We start from the raw sequence: 11,152 nt of genomic DNA on the forward strand, positions 1-11,152 counted from the left end.
TAAATTAAGCTGATGTCATTTTTAATACCAATGATTAGGATTTTGGCACAATGCTTATTTTCTATATACACAAGATGAATTTCACATCATTTTCTGATTTCAGTTTAAGTTTGAAAGCATGTAAAATGTCAATTTGTCCTGCTATGTGATTTTTCTTCATTTATTTTTTGCTAGCCCATGGGCATCACATTATGAAGACTCTACTAATATCTTAGGCTGGGGCCAGTACCTTAACCGACTGTCGTCAAATGAAAAAAACTGACAGAAGAGCGCAATTTAATACACACAACAGATATATATGTATCCGAACAAACAAATAAATATATTTGAACATATATACATACCTTTATATACGCACACTGATATATACATATATTTACATAATAAATACATTATATATGAATATATCTATATATATAACTTATTTATTTATACATATATATATATATATATATACTTATATATATATATATATATATATATATATATATATATATATATATATATATATATGTATTATGAATATATATATTAATTCTTATATAATATATATTTGTAAATATAAATTATATATATGTGTGTATATATATATCCTTCTGTTTGCTGGGGTAGAAGAAAAAAACTTATAATTATAATATTCTGAAGGATATTATTTTACTTGAGCGTCTTTCGTCTACACTCAAATATATATATTTGAATATACATTCAAATATATATTCAATGAATATACATTTAGACACACATGTAAATATATATATATATATATACACAAAACATGCATATATATACATACGTATATATAGACATATATACAATATTCGTCTATGTATATATATTCAATATTTTTACATTATAAATAAATATATATATAAAAATATATATATATATATATATATATATATATATTTAAAAAAATATATACATATATGAAATACTTTTTACACATATTTATTTATGCTTCTATAATATATGGAAGGATATTAATTTACTCAAGCGTCTGCCTTGGGTGTTTATATAAAAAGAGAAGGGTTGAACTAATGAGAGGAATAAAAAAAATCTTTATATTCAATCTAATTTATTTATATTGTATATGTTATAGACTGGCATACATTTTTTTCTCTCTGGTTTATGTGAAAGGAGCTTGCAGGGATTCAAATTATTATTTTTTGCATTGAAATTCATTCTTTATTAATCACAGCTATGTTGCAGGCATATAAATACTTCCCTTTGGGCTCAAGTTGCTTTGAAAGAATCCTTGTCAGTATAGAACTAGTACCAGGACCATAAATGTATGCCCCAGGGCAAATGTTAAGAAAACCTCATCATTTTACAACTCCAACTGACCAGGGGCTTAAGAAATGATGCTTCTGCGCAAACTTTCTCGTCAGCCGGTAAGAGATCAACCTCCTTTTGATTGTTTAAATTTAATCTGTGCTGAAATCATTGTGCAGGCTGGCAAAGAAAACCATGAACTTCTTGAAAGCTGTGTACTTGAGCTCATGTTATTTTTTATTTTCTGTATTTTGAAAAAAAAAAAAGTATATATATGATAATAAAAAAAAAAAGTTCAGAGTATTTAATTGTTGTTTTGTCTTGTTAAAGAGAATGTATGTTGTGCAGAAGTGTAACCAACTCATTTTCAAGCCAGGCCTAGCAAAAGACAAAACCAAAAGAATCATATGATATGATGGTAGTAGGAAAAAAGTATATCAGTGAACAAATGGTGGCAGATGCATGCCTTAGCAATCTGACATGGTAGCTTTAATGAAAGAAAAACAAAAAATAATAAAAACACCAAAAGCCACACTCACACAGTTATGTTCAACATATATAATGAAGACAGAAAAAAACCAACCCACCAGAATGGATGTATTGTAATGAAAATGGCAGTTAGCACTGGTGATAAGAATCAAAGTGTTGGCTAATAATTCCTATTACAACAGCCAGCCTTATAATCTGAATTAAAACTATTAAATCCCATTCATCCCTTGGATCTATGCCAAACAACACACAATAAATGATATGCATAGAGGTGTGCTGATGCCCTGTGTGAGATGCAGAATGAAATAGTGTTTTTAAAAAAAAGGAGCCACCCAGTAATAAGTATGTGGCCTTTTTATGTCTAGTTTAAAGGATAGAATTAGCATGAAATGTGTTAAGAGAATAGTGTGTGCAGTTGTTGGGATAGGCATATTACTATGTAGGCCTATGTATGTATGTATATCTATCTCTACTTATTAAAGAAAAGAATGACTAAACAAAAAAAAAAAAACTGTAACATGGCAGCTACACAGAGTGGGTGGGTGGATGAGGGAGGGAGGGAAAACTCGTTCAATGTAAACCAAACCGAGCTAATTGGGAATGGGTGGAGGCCCTGAAAAGGGCCGAGTAGTAGAGCCACAACAAGCAAGCCAGGTGGTTGTTTGCTGTTGTGTTTATTTGCTGGTGGTGTACTTGGTGACAGCCTTGGTGCCTTCACTGACGGCGTGTTTGGCCAGCTCACCGGGCAGGAGGAGACGGACAGCGGTCTGGATCTCCCTGGAGGTGATGGTGCTGCGCTTGTTGTAGTGGGCAAGACGGCTGGCTTCAGCTGAAATGCGCTCAAAGATGTCGTTGACGAAGGAGTTCATGATGGACATGGCCTTGGAGGAAATGCCAGTGTCAGGGTGCACCTGCTTCAAGACTTTGTAAATGTAGATGCTGTAGCTTTCCTTTCTCCTCCTCTTCTTTTTCTTGTCACCGGTGCGTACGGCTTTAGCCTTACCGGCCTTCTTGGCTCCCTTGGAAGAAACTTTAGGTGGCATGTTGTTTTCTTTTCAATGGCTTGAACAGAAATGAGGCGAACCGACCGCCGGCCGCCCTTTTATATGAAACGGCGAGGAAATTTGGAGAGTACGAGTACGAGTACGAACGCCAAGCCGCTGCGCAGCCAATCAGAACGCTCGCTTGGTGACGAACGGATTTCCTCGCCGTTTCGTATAAAAGGGCCGATCTCGCCGTTAAGTCTTCATTCATCGCCTGCAGCCGTATCGCTGTTAGTCGCTGTATTTCTTCTCGCTCCTAACCAACTCACAATGTCCGGACGTGGTAAAGGCGGTAAAGTCAAGGGAAAGTCCAAGTCTCGCTCCTCCAGGGCAGGCCTTCAATTCCCAGTCGGACGTATTCATCGTCTGTTGAGGAAAGGAAACTATGCTGAGCGTGTCGGTGCTGGTGCCCCAGTCTACCTAGCCGCCGTCCTCGAGTATTTGGCCGCTGAAGTGCTCGAGTTGGCCGGCAACGCTGCCAGAGACAACAAGAAGACAAGAATCATTCCTCGTCACCTCCAGCTGGCCATCCGTAACGACGAAGAGTTGAACAAACTTTTGTCGGGTGTCACCATCGCCCAGGGTGGTGTCCTCCCCAACATCCAGGCCGTGCTTCTGCCCAAGAAGTCACAGAAGACACCCGGTGGCAAGAGCTAAACAGTGTCACCCTGCTGCCCACTGTCCACCTAGCCTACTACTGTCCTTTTCAGGACAACCAAAGTTTACCCAATTAGCTTTCGTTGTGTGTCAATGAACAAAAATCGAGTTTTCCTACCCTACCCTACCCTACCCTACTTGTTTCAAACTTTATTAATAACGTATCAACATGTCAATCACTAGCAGTATGAGATCATTATTATAGATGTATAATACTTACACTGGTTTACACGAGCAGAACAGGGAGGGGGCGGTCATATTAATAGTAGTAACTGGACATATTTTAGGGGTATTCGTTCATAGATACAAATGAAAATAGAATCTATTTTTCTTTAAATGTGCTCCGTTTAACCCCTGTCTACAACAAATAAGGGTGGTCGTTATTTTAAAATTCTATTCTTTAACCTACCGCTAGTCTACCCTTTTTATTTTATATCTTCTTCTTTTTAAAACCAAATATGTTTTTATTAATCCTTCCCCCTCATTTATTTACACACTGTGTAAATACCGCCGATCGGGCGGTCGAATCGGGTCAGAATATCTACCTAGGTCTATAGACTAGGTCTAGATCTAAATTGTTTCAGGCAGTCTATGTTGGGTTCTTTTCTAATCACTCACACACACATTCATAATTCATTGAAGACGACAGAAGCAAACACACCGGATTCCATTGACAAGCGGCACAACCAAGGATTTCATTTGAACGAAGAATATTTTGTGTTATCGGCCCTGTCTGCTATTAATAGATCGCTCGGCTGGATACCGTGTCTAAAAATAATCTGCTATGTCGACGCTGTCTCAACGTTGTGTGGCTGCTACTGGCCAATCAGCGTCGTTAAACTCGTACTCGTCCAATGGGAGAGCTTCGTTGCGCTAAGGGTTTGGCGGACGGTTATAAAAGGGCCAGCAGCGCTGAGCTGCCGCATTTCCTTAACAGTCAGTTAAGATCATTCAAAAAAAAAAAGATGGCTCGTACCAAACAAACCGCCCGAAAATCTACTGGAGGCAAAGCCCCACGTAAACAGCTGGCCACCAAAGCCGCCAGAAAGTCAGCACCAGCCACCGGCGGTGTTAAGAAGCCCCATCGTTACAGGCCTGGAACCGTCGCCCTGAGAGAAATCCGTCGTTACCAGAAGAGCACTGAGCTGCTCATTCGCAAGCTGCCATTCCAGCGCCTGGTCAGAGAAATCGCCCAGGACTTCAAGACTGACCTTCGCTTCCAGAGCTCCGCTGTCATGGCCCTGCAGGAGGCTAGCGAGGCTTACCTCGTCGGTCTGTTTGAAGACACCAACCTGTGCGCCATCCACGCCAAGCGTGTCACCATCATGCCCAAGGACATCCAGCTAGCCAGACGTATCCGTGGTGAGCGTGCTTAAGAGGTTTCTTTTAAGCCCAAACCACCACCCCCTGTCCTCAACCAAGGTCCTTTTTAGGACCACCTGACAACGTTCAGATTAGCAGTGAAGGTCCCCCACCTCACGAGTTTCCACCCACCCACCCACTACACCCCCTGCCCATGTCTGCCACTCTACTACTACTACTACTACTACATCTATTAGTATTATTCTGGGGGATGCGGGAGATAGGTTCTATTCATTTATCTCTTTAATTCAACTCACACATCACATTGCTATTTGAATTCGTGTATGCATGCTGTTGATATTGTTTTATTTATCTCAAATGTGAAGAAAGGAGAGAATAAATTTTATATTTTTCTTTCACCCACCCACCACCCTATCCATTGCTTTTTAAAATATATATATAAAAAAAAAAAAAGAAAAACCCTTTAGGGTTAGAGCTAGATATCTAGATCTTAATCGGAGAGCAGAAATTATTCTTAACGACTACACGCCATAGATTATTTAATTATTAGAAGCCTAACTAACCTATTCGTTTCACGATGTAAACAAACCACTGCGAGTACGGAGCGGAGTACGAGAATATTATTTCGTTCGTACTCGACCAATCAGCGTTCGAGATTCTCTCGTACTCGCATAATGAGCTCGCTCGTACTCGCATAATTAGGTGTAGGGAAATATTTCAGTTTTATTCGCACAAAACGGTGAAAATAACGTCTAATATCATATTTTAACATGACAAACGTGGATCTTTTCTATGCCTACACGTGTGGGCAATGAAACTCTTTATTTTTTATCCAAGGGTCGCATAGCAGAATAGGTGAAAAAATGACTTTGAAAACGACACCGTTAGCCGACAAGCCAGCAACATTCCAGTCGACACGGCAAGCTGCTTTTTCATTGGCTGGCTCATTCGCCGACCGCTTTTGGTTGGGCGGTGTCCGCCATATTGAACGAACTCGAGCCCAGGACCGTATATAAGGAGCGAGTTTCTCTGCAGACGGCGTTTTTCGAACACTCCTTCATCAACAAAGAAGAAAAATTCAATATGTCTGGCCGAGGCAAAGGTGGTAAGGGACTCGGCAAAGGAGGCGCCAAGCGTCACAGGAAGGTGTTGCGTGATAACATCCAAGGTATCACCAAGCCAGCCATCCGTCGTCTTGCTCGCAGAGGTGGTGTCAAACGTATCTCTGGTCTGATCTACGAAGAAACCAGAGGTGTCCTCAAGGTGTTCCTTGAAAATGTCATCCGTGATGCCGTCACCTACACTGAGCACGCCAAGAGGAAGACCGTCACTGCTATGGATGTCGTCTATGCTCTGAAACGTCAAGGTCGCACCCTGTACGGCTTCGGCGGTTAAACTCAACCCAGGACCACCCATTTGTTCTACCCATCCGGCCCTTATTAGGGCCACCCATACGTTTCCGAATTAGCTCGAGTGGTTGTAACCCCTACACGAATGTTTTCCATACCTACCCCTTATTTAACTTACTGAGTTACTTCTAATTATTAGGTTGTAGCCTACTTAGTTTATTTATTTAATTTGGGCAGAGTGGTCATCTTTCCTTTGTTGGTTTTTAAGGGGTTTGTTTCCATGGGTGGGTAGGATCGAGGTAGCCTACCGTGAAGGCACAAAAGAAACAAACAAAAAATATTTCGATATTACAAAAGTGTTCACAGGTATGTGGTGAACTTAGGAAAGAGTGCAGGTGGTAAGAATAGGTGTCCAGTGGGGCAAAAAATAAAAGACAAAAGATGAAAAAAAGTCTACAACACGTGGTGTTCCCAAGCGGTCACCCATCTAAGTACTAACCACGCCCGACGTTGCTTGACTGCGGTGATCGGACGAGAACCGGTATTTTCAACGTGGTATGGCCGTAGACATCTGTGTGAGAAAATTGGGGCTTATAAATATACTCAAACGAAATCAGCAGTTATTCGTCCTTTTCTGGCTACAATAATGATTTCACTGCTTTCCTCATATTATTTCAATAATAAAAAACGCCCTAAATCTCCACAAAAGCGAAACATTGTTTTAATATCGAATACTATGTGCCTTTTTTTCCCTCTACAGCCATTGGTCGCTATTTTTAACCTGAGGCGGTAACCACCGGTAGACTTCCCTGAGCTACTAATTTTCGAGCATCGCGCGTTGTAAAATACAAAATAAATACATTTTCCCCATTTTCCTTGACTAAAATCAGAAAACCAGGTGCCCCCTGCATCCGACCTGTCCTTTAACTATCGCTTTCATGTGAAATGATCTATCGGAAAGGCGATACTTTAACTTTTTTGGGTCTCCCGCTCACTCACTCCTTCCGAAACATTCTGCACGAATTCATTCAATTTTAATCCAACTCATCACATAGATCTAGATCTAGCCGCCTACAAGTCTACTAATTTAATGTTTGAGAAATAGTTCAATGCTTTTCATTTATTAATTATTCTTTTAACCTTTTCCCACGACAACTGGCACATTTATTTTCAGTCTATTAATATTCTGGCTTCATTTTAAAACACGCAACTAGGCGACGATCTAGAATTCTAGATCTAACGCTCTAGCTTAACTAAAATAATATAAACAGGAGGGTAGATCTATTCAAAATACTGTTTCAAAAATTACAATAATAATTTCACGGTGAAAAAAAAAAGGCAGGCGATCCATGGTTAATTAAATGCTAATTAAGGATGTTGCTTAAAAGGTTAGGTTGGCCTGGGACGCCAGTATTTCTCTAGAGTCTAGATCTAGAATTTCTAGATTCTGTAGGAATGAGTAGCCTAGGTATTAATAATTAAATGCATTAGTAATTATTAGTAAATAACATAAGATTTAGTTCAGTAAAAACTAATAGATCTAGATTTTAGGTCCAATGTTGGCTATCAGACTTGATGCTTGATTGTAATGATTATTAGGTTTGAGCAATTAATTTTTTTAAACATTTTTTTTAATTATTAGTATTAGTGATAAGTCATCATTAGTGGGAGTAAATTTACTTCTTTCCAGTCTGGTTCTGGGTTTCCTTGTAGCCTATATAATCTAGATCTAGTTGGTGATAATATTAATAAATATTGTTTCCCATTTTAAATACTCAGGCGGTTTGTTTGAAAGTCTGACCGCAGCTCCATATTCATTGACTGTCGAAGCAGCGCATAAAATGAATTAGCTTATATCCAGGGCTGGCCTGGTCTGCCTGTTATTGTGACTGAATTGTCCTACAGACAAGACCTGAAGAAGCCCTCGTTAAGTAATAAGTGTACAGCTTGCTTTTAGCCTGGCGCGGGGATCTTTCACCGGCCACTTTAACATTCTGCGACAGGGCAGGCCTTTACTTTAAGCTTTAATCTTAGCTGGTTCCGCTTTAACACAGGGTATTCTTTTGTCTTTAAGTATACCGCTTTCTTTCATCAGCCTGGAACCCTGTGTCTGCTACCGGTATCTCATCCGGCAGGGCAAAACAATTTCCAGTTTTTAAATTAAGCTGATGTCATTTTTAATACCAATGATTAGGATTTTGGCACAATGCTTATTTTTCTATATACACAAGATGAATTTCACATCATTTTCTGATTTCAGTTTAAGTTTGAAAGCATGTAAAATGTCAATTTGTCCTGCTATGTGATTTTTCTTCATTTATTTTTTGCTAGCCCATGGCATCACATTATGAAGACTCTACTAATATCTTTAGGCTGGGGCCAGTACCTTAACCGACTGTCGTCAAATGAAAAAACTGACAGAAGAGCGCAATTTAATACACACAACAGATATATATGTATCCGAACAAACAAATAAATATATTTGAACATATATACATACCTTTATATACGCACACTGATATATACATATATTTACATAATAAATACATTATATATGAATATATCTATATATATAACTTATTTATTTATACATATATATATATATATATATACTTATATATATATATATATATATATATATATATATATATATATATATATATATATGTATTATGAATATATATATTAATTCTTATATAATATATATTTGTAAATATAAATTATATATATGTGTGTATATATATATCCTTCTGTTTGCTGGGGTAGAAGAAAAAAACTTATAATTATAATATTCTGAAGGATATTATTTTACTTGAGCGTCTTTCGTCTACACTCAAATATATATATTTGAATATACATTCAAATATATATTCAATGAATATACATTTAGACACACATGTAAATATATATATATATATATACACAAAACATGCATATATATACATACGTATATATAGACATATATACAATATTCGTCTATGTATATATATTCAATATTTTTACATTATAAATAAATATATATATAAAAATATATATATATATATATATATATATATATTTAAAAAAATATATACATATATGAAATACTTTTTACACATATTTATTTATGCTTCTATAATATATGGAAGGATATTAATTTACTCAAGCGTCTGCCTTGGGTGTTTATATAAAAAGAGAAGGGTTGAACTAATGAGAGGAATAAAAAAAATCTTTATATTCAATCTAATTTATTTATATTGTATATGTTATAGACTGGCATACATTTTTTTCTCTCTGGTTTATGTGAAAGGAGCTTGCAGGGATTCAAATTATTATTTTTTGCATTGAAATTCATTCTTTATTAATCACAGCTATGTTGCAGGCATATAAATACTTCCCTTTGGGCTCAAGTTGCTTTGAAAGAATCCTTGTCAGTATAGAACTAGTACCAGGACCATAAATGTATGCCCCAGGGCAAATGTTAAGAAAACCTCATCATTTTACAACTCCAACTGACCAGGGGCTTAAGAAATGATGCTTCTGCGCAAACTTTCTCGTCAGCCGGTAAGAGATCAACCTCCTTTTGATTGTTTAAATTTAATCTGTGCTGAAATCATTGTGCAGGCTGGCAAAGAAAACCATGAACTTCTTGAAAGCTGTGTACTTGAGCTCATGTTATTTTTTATTTTCTGTATTTTGAAAAAAAAAAAAGTATATATATGATAATAAAAAAAAAAAGTTCAGAGTATTTAATTGTTGTTTTGTCTTGTTAAAGAGAATGTATGTTGTGCAGAAGTGTAACCAACTCATTTTCAAGCCAGGCCTAGCAAAAGACAAAACCAAAAGAATCATATGATATGATGGTAGTAGGAAAAAAGTATATCAGTGAACAAATGGTGGCAGATGCATGCCTTAGCAATCTGACATGGTAGCTTTAATGAAAGAAAAACAAAAATAATAAAAACACCAAAAGCCACACTCACACAGTTATGTTCAACATATATAATGAAGACAGAAAAAAACCAACCCACCAGAATGGATGTATTGTAATGAAAATGGCAGTTAGCACTGGTGATAAGAATCAAAGTGTTGGCTAATAATTCCTATTACAACAGCCAGCCTTATAATCTGAATTAAAACTATTAAATCCCATTCATCCCTTGGATCTATGCCAAACAACACACAATAAATGATATGCATAGAGGTGTGCTGATGCCCTGTGTGAGATGCAGAATGAAATAGTGTTTTTAAAAAAAAGGAGCCACCCAGTAATAAGTATGTGGCCTTTTTATGTCTAGTTTAAAGGATAGAATTAGCATGAAATGTGTTAAGAGAATAGTGTGTGCAGTTGTTGGGATAGGCATATTACTATGTAGGCCTATGTATGTATGTATATCTATCTCTACTTATTAAAGAAAAGAATGACTAAACAAAAAAAAAAAACTGTAACATGGCAGCTACACAGAGTGGGTGGGTGGATGAGGGAGGGAGGGAAAACTCGTTCAATGTAAACCAAACCGAGCTAATTGGGAATGGGTGGAGGCCCTGAAAAGGGCCGAGTAGTAGAGCCACAACAAGCAAGCCAGGTGGTTGTTTGCTGTTGTGTTTATTTGCTGGTGGTGTACTTGGTGACAGCCTTGGTGCCTTCACTGACGGCGTGTTTGGCCAGCTCACCGGGCAGGAGGAGACGGACAGCGGTCTGGATCTCCCTGGAGGTGATGGTGCTGCGCTTGTTGTAGTGGGCAAGACGGCTGGCTTCAGCTGAAATGCGCTCAAAGATGTCGTTGACGAAGGAGTTCATGATGGACATGGCCTTGGAGGAAATGCCAGTGTCAGGGTGCACCTGCTTCAAGACTTTGTAAATGTAGATGCTGTAGCTTTCCTTTCTCCTCCTCTTCTTTTTCTTGTCACCGGTGCGTACGGCTTTAGCCTTACCGGCCTTCTTGGCTCCCTTGGAAGAAACTTTAGGTGGCATGTTGTTTTCTTTTCAATGGCTTGAACAGAAATGAGGCGAACCGACCGCCGGCCGCCCTTTTATAT

General features: G+C 37.8%; 1 non-coding gene across 1 annotated transcript; it reads right to left on the reverse strand.

The window, feature by feature from the left end:
- Nucleotides 1–6,583: 6,583 nt before the first annotated feature.
- On the reverse strand, nucleotides 6,584–6,702 carry LOC131942169 (5S ribosomal RNA). The gene has a single exon (XR_009386713.1). It is a non-coding gene; the product is annotated as a 5S ribosomal RNA (ribosomal RNA).
- Between the last annotated feature and the right edge of the window lie 4,450 nt (nucleotides 6,703–11,152).

This window comes from Physella acuta, unplaced genomic scaffold (assembly GCF_028476545.2).
Source record: "Physella acuta isolate Inbredline_101_S28 unplaced genomic scaffold, ASM2847654v3 ptg000392l, whole genome shotgun sequence".
Classification (NCBI taxonomy): Eukaryota; Metazoa; Mollusca; class Gastropoda; family Physidae; genus Physella; species Physella acuta.